This window comes from Tamandua tetradactyla, chromosome 19, assembly GCF_023851605.1.
Source record: "Tamandua tetradactyla isolate mTamTet1 chromosome 19, mTamTet1.pri, whole genome shotgun sequence".
NCBI classification, from domain to species: domain Eukaryota; kingdom Metazoa; phylum Chordata; class Mammalia; order Pilosa; family Myrmecophagidae; genus Tamandua; species Tamandua tetradactyla.
This window is the reverse complement of record NC_135345.1, coordinates 68,566,349-68,582,951: the sequence shown is the minus strand read 5'-3', so window position 1 is coordinate 68,582,951 and position 16,603 is coordinate 68,566,349. Positions and strand designations below refer to the sequence as shown.

The 16,603-nt window shown below is 35.7% G+C and overlaps 1 non-coding gene across 1 annotated transcript; it reads right to left on the bottom strand.

Moving 5' to 3' along the window:
- Nucleotides 1-16,371: 16,371 nt before the first annotated feature.
- On the bottom strand, nt 16,372-16,443 carry TRNAE-UUC (transfer RNA glutamic acid (anticodon UUC)). Its single transcript has one exon. It is a non-coding gene; the product is annotated as a tRNA-Glu (tRNA).
- Nucleotides 16,444-16,603: the final 160 nt, after the last annotated feature.

The following is a 16,603-nucleotide window of genomic DNA, read 5'->3' as shown; positions in this document are numbered from 1 at the left end:
TACAAAACAAACCTTAATAAAATATTAGCAAATCAAATCTAGTAATATATTAAAAGTTTAATACATTATGACTAAGTGGGATTTATCCCAGGAATGCAAGTTTACATAAATACTTGAAAATTAATAAATGTAATTAACTATAACAACAGAAAAAGGAGAATTAACAATATGGAAATATCAAGAATTGCATAAAAACCATTTGACAAAATTAAATAATCATTGATTAATAAACCAAAGCTATAAATGAATTAGGAATAGAAGAAACTTTGTTAACCTGATGTAGAAGATCTATGAAAAATCTAGAGTTAAGGTCATTATCGGTGTTTAAAGACTGAATACATTTCCATCAAGATTTGGAAGAATGCAAGGATGTCTGCTTTCACCACTTCTATTCCATATTTTATTGGAGGCTCTAGACAGTGTAATAGGGTAAGAAAAATAAAAACAAGCAAATTTAATAAGAATAAATAAAAGTACTTTTATTTTACTAAAATGAGATCCCACTGCTAAAATTTAGCTATTTTAGAATAGTTAAAATTTAAAAGACTGAAGATAAAAAATTCTAATGCAGATTAATGGAACAACTGCACACCACATACATTACCTGGAGGGAGTATAAAAAATAACTCCTGTTAGGAAAATCACATATATCTGTGAAGTGGCCATAACTCAGACCTCACCTATCCTCACCTCCTTCTCTTGGGAGTCAATAACACACACAAAATGGCCATCCTCTGACTTTCCACTACCCCCACCTCTTTGTTGTGCGCCATGCCACAACTGGGGAAGATGTTAAGTCTGATGAAAAGGCCATGCCAGACCTAAAACTTAAAACCAGGAACAAACAGCCTATAGTCGTTAAGTTCAGGTGTCATCTTGACCAGGTGATGATGCCCTGTTTTGTTGCTGCAGACTTAAATCATCAGCATGTGAAATTCATCTCTGGCTGATTACATCTGCATTGGCTAAATGGAATGCCTTAGGCAATGACTGACATTAAATTTAATTAGCTGGGGGCTTAAAAGAAAGAAGTCAGAAGAGAGTTTAGCAGCCTAGCAGACCAATATACCTCAACTCAGTGTTCAGAGCAAATATAGACCCAGACATTTGGAGATGCAGAGGAAAACACCTCAGGAAAAGCTGTTTGAATGCAGAAGCCAGGAGAAGCAGACATCACTGTGTGCCTTCCCATGTGCAGAGAAACCCAGATGGAAGCAAGTTGCCTTTCTTCTGAGGAACTGTAAATTTTTTAACTAAATAAATACCCCTTATAAAAGCAGATCTATTTCTGGTGTACTGCATTCTGGCAGCTTCAGCAAATTAAAAGACAGTCCCAGATTCTTATCAGAACAGAAATTCTCAGTGGCAGGGTCCCCTCCCTTGAGGTGGATAAAAAAATACACTCAAGCAGTATAGATTTGTCTTTCTTCTCCTGCACAAAGTGAGGCCTGTGGAGTAGCCATCTATTGACGCTGACCTGGAGCAGTTTTCATCACTCCGGGAGACTGGCCGTGATGGGACTTCTTTCCCTGCTCTTTTGGACTCTTTATTTGTATAAGTGACAAAGAGATTATTGAACCTTTCTGGACTCTTTATAGTGTGCAAGTAATAAAGAGATCATTTGCTGAAAATTTCTGTTGTGTCCTAAACCTGTGTTCCCATGACACACTCGTGTAGCAGCTCACTCCACCACCACTTTGGGTGCCTATTTATCAGTTTGTTTAAAGTTAAACAGATATATTCTATATGACCTAGCAATTCCACTCCTAGATATTTACACAAGAAAAATGTGAAATATGTACAAAATGACTTGTACAAATAGGTTTATTTTTGTTTTATTTGTAACAGCCAGAAACTGGAAACAACTTCAATGACCTTCAACGAGTATGAATGAGTTATGATCTATCCATACAATGGGAACTAATTAACAATAAAAGAATGAGCTATCAATATAAGCAACAACATGGTTGAACCTAAAACATGTTGAGTGAAAGGAAGCTGAGAGAAAAGCATATGCACCGTGTGATTCCACTTATATGAAATTCTAGAACAGGCAAATTGAACTTGCTGTTACAGAAAGTAGGTTTGATTGTTTATAGTTGGGTTGGGAGCAAGATTGTGAAGGAGGCTTAACTGCAAGGGGAAATGAGAACACTTTGTGGTGATAAAAGGTGCTGAAAATATTGTCTCTCTTGATTATGTTATGATTACATTTTGTCAAAACTCATTGATTTATATATGTAAAATGGGTATATTTTATTAGTTTGTATGTATACCTCAATAATATTGATTTTAAAAACAGAAAAGAATCATAGAATTTCTCTAGTACAAAGTAAATAGTTTTACTTAACAAAGACTCATTATTACCTTTTTATAATAACACCATCTTATTTCTTCAAAATCTCCCTCATTTTTTTTTCTAAATCATTAATCAAGATATTCTCAGATTTTTTCAACAAGTATTTGTTGAACCATGCAATGTGCCACAGTACATATGCAGGCCTTGCAGATGTGAAACAATCAATGAAAATAAATATATACATGTCATTTCTAAAGACTGACCCAAGAAAGATTATGATACTATGGAAGAATTAAAATAAGGTTAGAAGAGCTTGCCAAGGAAGACCTCTTATACATGATGTCTAGCTTGAATGGGGAGGTGACTAGGAATCAGCAATATGAAACGAGAGCAGTGAGGAAGAGAAGCCTACCCAGACAGGAAGAAAAGCATTTACAAAGTCTCTGAGTCAGGAAATCATTTGTTATGGTCCAGAAATCAAAAGAAAGAAGTTTGACTGAAAAGTGCAAAGTGAAGGGCAGAGTTGGGATTGGAGAGAGACCATGTCTAGGGCATTCCCTTTAGGATGGCTCATTCAGGACTTAGAATCTTATGCTAAATGCTTGGGAAAACATTCTATGATTTTGAATAAAAGACTTCTGTGAAGACATCAAATTTGGCTTTTTAATCTATTAGCCTGATTTCTCTATGGCAAAATCTTGGGGACAGGGGAGAATGGGCAAGGATAGTAATTGGGAGAAATTAAGAGGGCATTTTATTAATTAATGTCACAAATATTGCTGGCTTTGCTTTGGGTGGAGAGAAAGTAGAAGAGGACTTATTTGAGAAAATTCTCAGAGGTAGATTTATCAGAATATAATGAAATAGATGTTGGGGTGAAGGAGAGGAGATGTCAAAAACAATCCTTAGGTTTCTGGTATTAATAATTAGGTGGCTAAAATGACATTTACTGTGATGCAAAGGCTAAGAGACAAACAGGTTGACTGAAGATCGAAGTTTCATTTTGGACATTTCTTGTGGGATATGCAAGGGGGTATATCTAAGAGGCATTTATAGATAAGCATGGAACTTAGATGAAATGCCTGAACCACAGATACACATTTAAAAGTTGTAAATACATAGGTAATAATTAAAATCATGGGGATGGATAAGATCAACTATGGAGAGAGTGTATAACAATAGGTCTCAGTTCGAACAATGAGCAACTCCAAAATTCAGAGGTCAGATAAGAAAAGGAGCTGAAAAGGAACAACTAAAAACTAAAATCTGGAAACCAAGTGAAGAGAGTATTACAAAAATGAAGCAGTATTCAACTGTGAAAAAACAGTTGAAATACCAAGTATAGTGGATGATTTTACTGTTCTCCAATATTTACTGCCTCTCCCTGTTAAAGTCAGGTGTGGCTGTGGACTTGTTTTGGTGGGAAGTGACATGAGTCACTTCCAGATGGCACATCCTTTATCCACTCTTTTTCCTTCATCCATGGCAACAGTCAATGCTCCAGGGAAAGGGTGCTCCACTAGCCTGGCTCGTGGAGTTAAAGCAAAATGGAACACAGCCATAGAGTGTGATATGTAGCATGAGTTAGAAAAAAGCCGTCATTATTGTTGTTTGGGTCTTTTGCTAAAGCAGCATAATGTAGAATATTTTGACTGATTAACCAAGTAATTTACAAACAGCAAAGAGTACCCTGGATTTAGCATCATAAAGTATTTGTTAGCACTTGAAAGAGCTATGAGTGGCCTGTAGGAGTAGATACCAGGTTGAATTTAGGTGAAGAATGAACAGTAGATTAGGAGTTGGAGATAGATTATTTGGACCTTGAAGAATCTTTGATTGTGGAGGGGAGCAGAGAAATAGTGTGGATACTGGGAAGCAGGGAGATATGAGCCAGGTTGTTTCTTTTTAAGATGAAGATAGAATTGAAGCACCTTAGAATATGGAAAAGAATGATTTACTAGAAAAGAAGAAAGCTGAAAGAGAGAAAAGGAATGACTGAAGGAGAGTAGTCTCTAAAAAGAGGTGGACTGAAATCTTGGAGGACTTGTGCTTCAGCAGGGGGGAAGATGGAGCAAAGAGTGCCCATTTCCAGGCTCAGCAGTATTTGCAATTCTAAACAAAGGTAAATGTCTCTTTAAAGTATTCATGTTTTCAGGAACCAATCTTCAACTCAATTTTAAAGCTCTATTTGAGAATGTTTCGTTTGATACAGTTTTTTTTTTAAAGTAAACTTTTAGCCTCCAAAAACTAAATTCAGTTTAAAAAAATCCCATTAGGTTTCCATCTTCTTCATTTAGATTTATAGGGCAATTTGACTTGACTTTCATAGTTCTTTTTCTTTAAGATGCTTGAGTCAAAATCTAGAAGCATGCTGGAAATTTCTCATCTTTGTAAGTCAGACAAAGTGATTGATCCTTTAAGCAAAGCTTTACTGATCGTATTCATTTATGCATGTTCTGCCCTGCTCTATGCCTCTAAGCATCACAGCCTCTTGATCTTCCTGTCCAAAAGCATTTCCAGAAGCTCCTTAACTAGCTTAACAGTAGTCTTTGCTTTGGAGACTGAAGTGAAGAAGTCACTGCAAATATTTTGGGTAGAGTGGCTATAATTTAGTAGTTGTATTGCATACATGTCATGATAAAAATGGATGAACATGAGATGAATTATTTCCTAAAAGAATATGGGGATGTTTTATAAGATGCAGTGTAATTGGTAGGATTTGTCCCTGGCCCAGCCTAATGTTGACAGGGGCCCAGCCAATATCTGTCAGAAGCACTTGCCCCAGGGCTTATATTGAATGGCAAATGCAATGCCTGGGGGGAAGCTTGATGGGCACAGTCTCTGAAGTACTGTGAAATCATGATAAAAGCTAATTCTGTGGCTCTGACAGCTTGATGGATATATTCAAGTTGCATTTATTGGTTTGTATTACTGTATTAACTGTATCTACAGAATGCTAATAGCAATTTCACAAATTCTTGTTAATTTCACTTGCATTTGTAATACTTTTTATTTTTATTTTTCCTTTTCAACCATTCCTCTGTTCCTGTATTGCTGTGTTGCAAGATTCTGGTTAGATCTCTACATTTACATTTAAGGGAGTTGAGATATAGAAGGTAGCAAACTTTCCAAGCTCTCATATTAATGTGTTGATGAGATTATACTCTTAACTTGTGGTTTTACCTGTGAATATTTATTCTCTGATTAAAATGCTCTTATGACAAATCCAGGAGACTTTAAAGCTATAAAAATGTAAAAATATCTATTTAAACTATTGCCCAAACAACAGAGAAGAAGCTCATCACTCTTATATTAGAGCCTAAAACAGAGAATTGCATACTTTATTAACCAAATGTCAAAAAATGGAAACTTTCAGAAACTCTAAAACTGGAACATTATGTTGAAATCTAGTACTCTGGGTTGCTCATAATCTTTTACATATCCATTAGGAAACTTGTTTCCAAATATATGAACAATTCTACATTTGGCTGAGAAACTTCTTTATGCGAGATACCTCTGTGTGGAAAGTATTGCCTAAGGACCCTTACTAGGATTTACGCCCTATCGCTATACCCTGGGCAACATCTATTTCCCGTTTTACCACTATCTCATTTTGACTTTTCTTAAATTACCACAAATCACAATAATTTTGAGCTCATCTCTCTTTCTTCTTCTCTTCCTCTTTTCATTTTCATCATCTTACTCCTTTTCCTGCTTTGCTTCTGGCTCCTCTACTCCTACTTATTCTTTTCCAATGTATACATGCACACACACACACAGACTATTAAAAGTACACTGTTACTCATCTATATTGATATCAACTGTTTTGTCCATTTCATTTGTCACATGCACTCAAGGATGTTATCACTGTTGCATGTATAATGATGGCTAAGCACAAAATCAGATGCTGAAATAGAGGACTAATTAATCATACAACTTTTTTTATTATTAGAAATATCTAACTATTTCATCTCCTTTCATATAAACTGATTTTGGTCTTATAGTGACATCTACCCATTTCTATTTGCACAGAATAAGGGCAAGCTTATCACACCCTGCTGATTTTAACCAGGCTGTTCCCTGTTAGTGAACCTAAATTCATTTTTATCTTAAAAGGTAAATGTTAAAAAAGCAGCAATTGGTTGACACTATTAAAGCATTTAGATAGCTTTAGGCCATTGCTTCTATCATTTTTAGCCCTTTTCAATAAATTTATATCCCCACATACATGCATAATTTGAGTTACTTTAGTTTTTCTGACTCTTGGACACAATAGAAGTTGTTTCTAAAATGATTTGACCAATAAAGATTATTATAAAGAAAAAACGTGAATGATTATTTAAAAATTATTTCCTATCAAACTGTTCAACTCAAACAAAACTTTCATTATATTTCATAAGTGTACCCTCAGATATCTAAAGGGTGGCTTATTCTAAAACATTTAAAAATATATTAATGAATTATTCTTTCACACCTGAGTATGGCTAAGGCACAATAATCTGTGGAAATTATAATTAAATCTCTCAACCCAAATGATACTTTCTAAGTCCATGGAGATATAAATTAATTAATTAATTAATTCACTCATTTATTCAGTATGTACTAAATTAACTACTGCAGTTGATGTTGAAAGGTTAATGAAAATTGTGTAGAACCAGATACTGGGTCAACAATAAAGCCAAAGATATAGAATTTCAGAATTGTAGAATAGGGAAGGACTTTGTCTTTGGAATTTTTAAACCACGGCTTGTTTTAAGGGGCTTCCCAAGTATCACAGAAACCGGTTTGAACCAGCCTGAGGGGCTGCCAAAATATTTCTTTTCCCAGTACTGTGTTATAAAAGTGGCTCAATGAGTGACAGTGACAGGGAAAACAATTCTCTTTCATGTGCCAAACTGTGTAGCTCAATCAATAAATGTTTAGGATAAAAAAGGAATTTAAATAGGTAGTCCTGAAATGTGAGGGTCCCATGAAGAAATTAGGTTATGAACTGATACCAAGAAAGATATCATACAACTTTCATACACATTAAGAGAAGAGAAGGACAATATTATTTAAAAAGCAGCAAGATTTTCTAGAGTTAGGAATGTGGTTAATGTACACGAGAGCCAGTAGTGTGACTGACTTAATTAGGGGTTAAAAGTTGCTTTCTAGAAATGAGTTGATAATAGTAAGTTACTTTAATATTTCTGTGGCTTTAAAGAGCTAATATGGTTGGAAAATACCTCTAAAATAAATAAAAAGAAGCTTAGGTGCCTGAGAAATAAAAGCTCAGCATTAAATAACAAATTTGTCTGCCTGGTGAGAAGTTTGAAAAGACCAATTAAATTAAAATTCTGTGGGGATTAGAGGACTTGCTCCAACTTATCTTACTCCTTACCCCACCTCTGCTTCACCAAAACAGACTCCTGTTAATTTTCAGGACCTGTTTATAATTGTTTGAACCAGGATTAATAATGATTACCATTTATTGAACATCTACTGTGTGCTTGTGCATTGTGGTATAAATTAAAATTCATTTTTCTTTTATGGGAGAAAGTGGTATCTTGTTAGTATAGATAAATGCTTTTCTCTTTTTTTCAGTTATGAAATGAAAGTCATCCATCACCCATGCCTAGAGGAAGGAATTGGGGTGCACATTTTGTGCCAGCATCTTGAGAATAACTCTCCTTGGAAATTGACTCATTTGTAGGCTTTTAGGCTATTATTTACCATATGAGAAGATAATTGTAATAGAGCCAGAACTGACAAGTGATGTTTTGATGTAAACAATGAGCAAACCGAAGGATCAATAAATGCTGAGCAAGGCATGCTTCATCTCAGATTATATTGACTTACTCCAAAAATAATGGAGTGACAAAATGAAAATGTGTTATGTTTTATCTGAGTTATGGTCACAGCAATATATAAGGTAATAGATTAACTCATAAGAGTTGCTGCAAGAGAAGCATCAAGAACAACAATGAGAAAATCAATTTGCAAATACCTTCATGAAAGCAAGTTTCTGAGGAACAATCTGCACAATTTTTAAAAGAAAAATACCTGTCATGTTTGCTGGTTTTCTGTCTACAATAGAGGACCAGTTTGACCAAGAATTACATTTTATTTTCGCTAAGGATATGACCTTCAAGAGAGGTGATCTTAGTAATATCATTACTTAGAGGCATGTGACCAATGTCTTAGTGGGTCCAAAATTTAAAATCCTAAGTACCAGCGAGTAAGGTCTTGGAAATTAAAATTTGGCACACAAAAAGGTGCACCTGCAGGTGCAGACAGCTTCCAGCTGTTAATTCTTTCAGTTCTGCATCAGCTTTTGAGCTAAGATCATGCTCTTCTAGGGGTGGCCTCAGGCAAAGACTAAGCAAGGCTGTGGAATAAGGCCATCTCTGCCCTACTTGAGACTGTTCTAACGGGTAATTTTTGCACCAGAGCTCCCTGTTGGCAGGCAGACTTGTCAGATTATTTCCTCCTGCCTGGTTCTGTTTTTCCATTTTTCTTTCATAGGTGTTACGTTTCAGTAAACCTTTTGCACACCTAACTTTGTCTCAAGTGCATTTCCTAGAAAACTCAGTTATCATGATAGAACTGGAAGTGGTCCCATAAAACAGTCAGGAAGATGGAATTTGGAACATGGATTACTCACTCCATAGCTGGCAATGAGAAACTTATATAGGGTATTATGTGGGAATAGATAGTTCTTGCACAAGGTGGTGACCCAATTGCTAAAGCTTTCTTTGGTAGTGACCTGGGAGAATTTTCCAATAAAGGAGACAAGGTGAGAAGCACATAATGCTGACGACCAAACCCAGGATTTAATAGCATCACCAACCTCCAAAAATGATTAATATTCAGACAAGACAGGACTGTTAGTCCAGATCAGTGCCCTGGTTGGGAAATCTAGGTGGATGCTCCTGAAGCCTCTGGCTCCACAAATTCCTCTGATCTCTCAGAGCACCTAGAGGTGGTTCATGCTTTCCTATTAAGAGTTAGCATATCCCAGTGTGGGAAGACACTGCTGAAGCCTCTTCCTTGCAAGGCAGTGCGACCCCTTGTGCCAGTTTGAATCTGTGGTAGACCCCAGAAAAAACATGTCCTTTAATTTCACTCAATATTGCTGGGTAGGAGCATTTTGATTATTCCCATGGAGATGTGACACACCTAATTGCGGGTGGTAACTTTTGATCAGATAGCTTCCGTGGAGTTGTGACTTCACCCATTAATCCTTTAAAAGAAGAAACATTTTGGAGTGAGTCCCTTTTTGTAGAGCCACGAGAAAGCCAGCAGATGCCACCATGTTCACCATGTGCCCTTCCAGCTGAGAGAGAAATGTTGAACATCATCAGCCTTCTTGAACCAAGGTATCTTTCCCTGGATGTCTTAGATTGGACATTTCTACAGACATGTTTTAATTGGAACATTTTCTCAGCCTTAGAACTGTAAACTAGCAACTTATTAAATTCCCCCTTTTAAAAGCCATTTCATTTCTGGTATATGTATGCTGACAGCTAGCAAACTAGAAAACCCCCCTTGACATTAGCTTGAACTTCTTCTCCTAGCTGTCACATCAATAACTAAGGATGAGTTGAAACACAACCAAGCTGGGGATATGTTGGGCCTGATAAAGGAAGAAAGGATTTTATGCCAAAGGATCTACAAGAATTAGCCAGGATGAATCATCAGGAGTAACAATCTTAGGACTGGATTTTGGAGGCATCAAAATATAACTAAAGTGGCCAGAACATAAATCTGAATGAAGGAGAATATATCTCCTTATCCTCAGGATACTGTATTTAACACCTTAGCAAGGTCAATGGGCCAAATTCCCTGCCTGGATGACACTTAGGAGCCCCAAGACCTCATAAAAAAAAGATAAAATGATTGAATTGCTACAAGAGATAGGGAAGGGATACAAAAGCTGGGAAATGGACATGCTTAAATGGATGAACCCAGAAGACCCCTCAGAAGAGAAAAGCCTGTAGACATTCAGACTATTCACCAAACCCATCAGAAATGCTCTGATAGAGGGTCACCAGCATCACCAAAATGTTTAATAGTGGCTCTCCTTGGTAAGTCAGGGCTTATGGGAGGGAGATTATAACAGAACTTGAATTTTTGATGCCAAAGAAGATAATGTAGCTCTGAAGTAATAAAGGCCAGATAGTAGCAATTAAATTCCAGAAAACAAGGGATAGAGATATAACAACTGTTAAGGTCAGTGTGACAGCCCAGGGACTTGACCCCCTGAGAGTGGTGAAGATCATTAATAAAACACAGCATCCCTACAGACAATTAGATGGGCAGCTAACAAAGATACTGCTTAATACATGTAATCAAAAGAAAGCAAGACTGGACAAACAGGAAACTGAGGGTGGTTCCCTCAAGAAAATGTCACAATACTTTGCCCAAGAACTAATTTTGAACCTGAAACCCATTGACTTATGAGGTGACAAGGCCCATGAGGAATGACCTGTAACACTACAATAGCCATATTCTGTAATGATTCCCCAGTCCTTCTCTGAAGGGATCTATAGGCATTTACTTAGATGACTGTACATTCGAAAACATTGTGTGCCACTCTAATACTATTCTTTAAGATATAAAACAAATCAGGACACACTCCAGACTAGTAATAAGAAAATTCTAGACTAAGGTATGTGGATACAAATTTACAAAGAAGTATTATACGAAGGTAAATAAGAGAGATTCGGAGTAATCTGTTTGGGAGGATGAAGACAAAAAATTAGCCTATAGTGCTGACTTGTTCACCAAAGTCTACCAAACTAGAATTAGGGAACTACTTTAAAAGCTAAAGAGATTACATTTAAGAATAATAAAAGGAAGCACATTGTTCGTTATTACGGGCAACTATAGATTGAAAGTGGTTATTACATTCAAAGAGGATTGAGACAGAAAATAAAGGAAGCCAAAGGTCTCTAAATTCTGGGATGAAAGTATATACTCAGTAATTAAGGAGATATTGGACAGCAGCATATTTTCATTTTTGAAGTTGAGTTTTGGAAATACACCCATTCTTTCTTATATTGAACCCATGGTTTGTGTCTGAGATAAAACACTGTGTGGAATGCCCAGTGAAGGTACTGAGATTTATATGTTCTTAGGCACGGATGTTCCATTTCTCTGGGCTAAATATCTTCAACTTCATCTTATGAAGAAATTTCACATGTTTATTATAGAGGAATACGTTGAGAAAAGCACTATACCTGTCTTCAAATACTTAAAAGGCTGATATCATGAGCAATGGGTAAATAGTAGAAGAAAGCAGTTATTAACCCAGCGTGAAAAGACTTTCATCCAGAGATATCTTCGCAAGGTATTAAGAAAGCTCCCTGACACCAGCAAAATGTTGCTGTCACCAGCAAAATTACACAAAGAAGGGATGAACACTTCAAGGATGTTGTGGAAGAGATTCAAATATTTAGAGGGAGTCTATCTAGGGGACATTAAGACTCCTTCCTAATCTAAGTTTAAGGAATTGGTATTAGGTTCTAACACTATATAAAAGCCCATTCTACAGAAACTGCGTTACATATTTATGGAAGTGAAAATGAAAGGGTTGAGCTATTGAATATATAAGATATATGAAAGACATAGAATGGACATGTAATAAACAAATAATAGAAAAGTGCTAAAATGCATTATGAGGTCATAAAATGTCATTATGAAGTGGTCTTAGGACATACATAAAATCCTCATCTATTATATGAGATAATTGAATTATGGCCTGTTTGAAGTAAGGTGAAATATATATGTTTTGTATGCTGTATAGCGGGGTCACATTTCATTGTTTTTCCATGAGTATCCCATTATTGCAGCACCATTTGTTGAATTTTTTCGTTAGTTTTTGTGGGTTTCTTTCATTTGTTTGGGAAGTGAATGGGCAGGGAATCGAACCCAGGTTTCCCGCATGGTGGCTGAGAATTCTACCACTGAACTACCCTTGCATCCCCATTAAGTGGATATTTGAGTGTCTCTTAATGTCCTATCTGTCCCAATATTTGATTTTTTTGAGTTTGTGCTGCCTTTAGAAGAATGCAAAATTTATTAAGGAAATATCTACTTTAAGTTTAGTGGTACCCGCTTGCAACTGTAGGAAGAAAGGTTACCTTTAGTATTTGCTTTTTACATTATGAAGAGAATGGTTTATTATACATCACATGTACATGTGAAGATATATTAAAAGATTCTAGTGAGGTTTTATTTTATGTGAAAACAAAAATGACATTAAATCCATATTATGATCATGAAGTCAATGCAAAATGAAATTATAGCTTTAAAAGTGTTTTAAATGCCTATTTGAAAGACTAGTGATCAAAATAATTTGGAAAACTTTGTCATTTGTTGGATTTTATTTTCATGTTTATAAGGAAATGTAAATTTGTATTTACCCTTCATTTAGATGTTTGTAAGTAGATTAAATACAACTTAGATTTGAATGAGTGACTTACAGAAATTGTACCACAGAGGGAATAGGCAGCATGATTTAGAATACACTCTGCTTCAGGGGGTTAGTTGTAAAGCTGGAGAAAAAATAAAAGGCATGAAGCTTTCAGTTGTGAAAACTGATAGACTGGAAAATGAATTAAATTCAATTCAACAAAATTTTTTTGAGCTTCTACAATTTGCCCTGCACTGTGAGCAACGTGCTGCCAGGAATCAGAAGTCTAGCAATTTTTAATTTAGTTTGGGAAACAGGGCTCACCCTCACAAAGTCACAATGGTGTCATGGAAATAATATGGACTTTAGAGTCCAATTTTGTTTAAAAAGTTCTTGAAATGCAGAATCAGTATGACTTGTTTCCACTTGGGCAAAACGTTTATTTTGCTTAAACAAGGAGAGCAAACATTTTTAATGGTTTTGAAGGATTATGAATGATTTTCTCATGTTTAAGCTGGATTAATTTGCCAAGTAAGGAAACATATACAGCTACAGTTTGGCAGAGTTACACAGGTGTACTAATTAACATACCTGACACATCTGAGATATATACACTGGAAATAGAAAAAAAAAGTGGATACCAATGTAAAGTCAAAATTTAAACATTAATTGATTCAGAAAAAAATAGCAAAGGGAGCTACAAGCAAATATTATGCCTTTCCCTTTTTTACTCCTACTTTTATTCTTGTTGATGGTTCGTTAAATCCCTTAATTGAATACTTCCTCTCCTTCCTTGAATCACTAATCTTCACTTCTAGAAAACAACAGTATGAACCTAGTACTGAGACCTAGAATTTGCCACTCCTGCTATGTCCATATGCCCTTTAGCTATCTTCCATCTCACTAATCTACACATCTCATACGCAGCTCACCATCTCCACACTCAATACCCCCTGTTCGCATGGTTTTGCTTAGTCAAAGATATAGAGATTTTTGTTATAGCTAACAGCCCCAATTTAAAAAAAAATTAGAAGCATATTTATTTTTATTAGAGAAGATGTGGATTTATGGAAAAATCCTGCAGAAAGTACAGAGTTCTCAAATATTCCCCTTCCTCACACAGACTTGTACCTATTAACCCTTTGATTTCATGCAATACTCTTGTTAAAACTGATGAAACAACATTATTATAATTATACTGTTAACTGTAGTCCATAGTTTACTTCAGGGTTCATTGTTTGTGATGTACAGTTCTACTTTTTTTTTTTTTCAATTTTATTCTGGTAACATACAACCTAAAATTCCCCATTTTAACCACTTTCAAATATACAAATATATAGCCTCTTTTAAATTGGGAAAATATTTCATTTGAGTGTATATTTTCTAAAAATGGCACATATTGGATCATATATTCAATGCTACATAATGAAAGTATTACCTTGTAAGAGTGAAGCTGTTTATTACATCCATGACAACCATAGTGGAGGTCCTTGGATTGCAAATAACATTTTCATAGCTGATTCATGAAACTAACTAAAGAGAACTCTTAGTATTAATATCATATGGGTTTTAGGGCCACTGTAATTGTCTTATTAGTACTTACCAATGCTGGGATCTTTGGGGCAAAGCTATGGTTGAGGTTGTCTTCAGATAAATCAGAAATGAATTTATAAAGCACGTCTAAAATTCTATAGATGGAGCCTTCTTTTGAATAAGCAACATTTGAGTGGAGATAATTAATTGTAGTTTAAGATCTGTTCTTGAGTATTTGGTCTTGAAACAGAAATGATTTGCTAGAAGGAAATCTTAGATTTGAGATAGAAAATAAATTTCATGGTTTTATTGGATAAGACTAGATACTGTTTAATAAACAAACATTTATTGATGATACACAAAGTAGAAGATACATCTCTATGTGCATATCTAATTCTGTGCTGTATTTTCTCCACTCCTTTCTGTCTGCTTGTGTCTCAGTAGACTGACACCTAAAGTCTCCATCCTTTTGTTTTCCTGGCTTTCTGATTGGCTACAGTTAATAGGAAGTAGGAGATCTGAGGACAGAAGAAGGGAGAAGCCAGAGTGCTTACTTTCACTAACCATTCCTGTTTGTCTTGCTCTGGTTCTGGCTGTGGCTGATCCTACAGGTATAGTTTCTAACTGGTGGCCCCTCTTTTATAGCTCTCCACTCTCTGGGCTTTACTAACACCTTTCCTTCCCTTTGCACCTTTACTTCACAGGTTGTAATGGTTTCTCCCTTTGTTAGTCCCTTAGTGCTTCATCAATGCTTGTTTAAGGATCCCTTAAATCTACCTATAGCTTTGTAAATAGTCCCTTTGTTCAAGAAACACTCTGAGGATTGCCATATGTCTCTTAATAGAATCCTGAAAATTATAATCTTAATATCTTAGCTTTCATTTATGTCACAGAGGGTTCAAGAAGGCTGAGAAGGATAAAATTTAGAAGAAAGAATCAGCCTCACATCACCTTAAATTATACCAACTTCATGGAAATTAAATAAGACTTTAACATTATAAAAGCATATATTATCACACGATAGAGAATAATGGAGTCTGCTTGAGGATGTTATGAGCCAAAGGGATAATTCTGACTACTTGATTAATCATAATGCTATATGATGTGGAATACAATTCAGTTAAATAATAATTACCACTGATTTTATTTGACTTGGGAAGAGTGAAACTAGTTTCAATGATGTATAAGTGTAGATTGAATCTGCCACAGTTGCACAATGTCATGAATATATTGTTGATTTACTCAATCAGTCTCCATAAACTCACCCACAGGGGTGAGATCTAGCTGATGGTCATGTCAGATGAGTGCATAGAGACCCAATTTAGTTTCTACGCTGATTTATTCCTGTATTGAGATGACTTGTAGATGCTTTCACAGTCTAAAAATCACCATGTGTTTTGGTTCTAAAAATATCAAGAGATCATGTAAATCTGCAGCAAACAACTCATTATTTAAATTTATTTGAATTACTGATGTGCAGTGCTACAAGTTTGGAAAATCATAAGTCGCATCAAGGTCATAAGTTGACTTAATTTAAATAGTGGCCTTTTGATATGGTCTGCTGAGGGTGGCAAAATGGAAGTGCTCTCTGCTTAATTACCATCTATGTGGTGTTATTGCTAATAACGTTACATGCACCCTAGCACCTCTTGAGATTTAATCTGCTTCTCAGCTGGCATTTTTATGTTTGAATTGCTCTGACTACTTCAACCAGATTGTAAAAGCCTGGGGCAGGGACCAAGTCATGTTCTATGTCAATACGGAACAGAGCATACTGTCAGTGTGTTGTGAACAATTCAGGAGTGAACTTCACAGAGAATCTTGACTTACTGATATCAGCTAAAGAATGAAAGCAATAGGAATGGTACCAAAATAGTTTCTTCCTATAATTTTCTTAGTTTCTCTTGACTGAGACCATTAAATTAGTTTCTCCTTTGCAGTATGTGTCTGTATTGGGTGGGTTATACTGGAAGGAACTTCCTCAGTTGTCTCTGCTTCTTGCCTGCTCTTTCTCCCTTATTTATAGTAGTAGGCTTATGATTCACAAACACTCACTCTTCCCATTCAACACTGTCCTCTTTTTATGCCACCCATTAGAGAACAGAAATTAAAAGAAAATATTTTTGTTTTTTTTTGGGGGGGGTGCATGGTCCGGGAATCGAACCCGGGTCTCCCACATGAAAGGCGGGCATTCTAACCACTGAACTACCCATGCACCCTAAAAGAAAATATTTTAATCTTAATAATGGGATGCCCTGACCAGGACATGAAGATATTCCCCATACTTATACTACATTTTAGAAATGAATGAGATCTAATTTGCAATTGTCCTTGAAAATTAATGGTTTGCAATTAATAATATGCTAATTCATTTT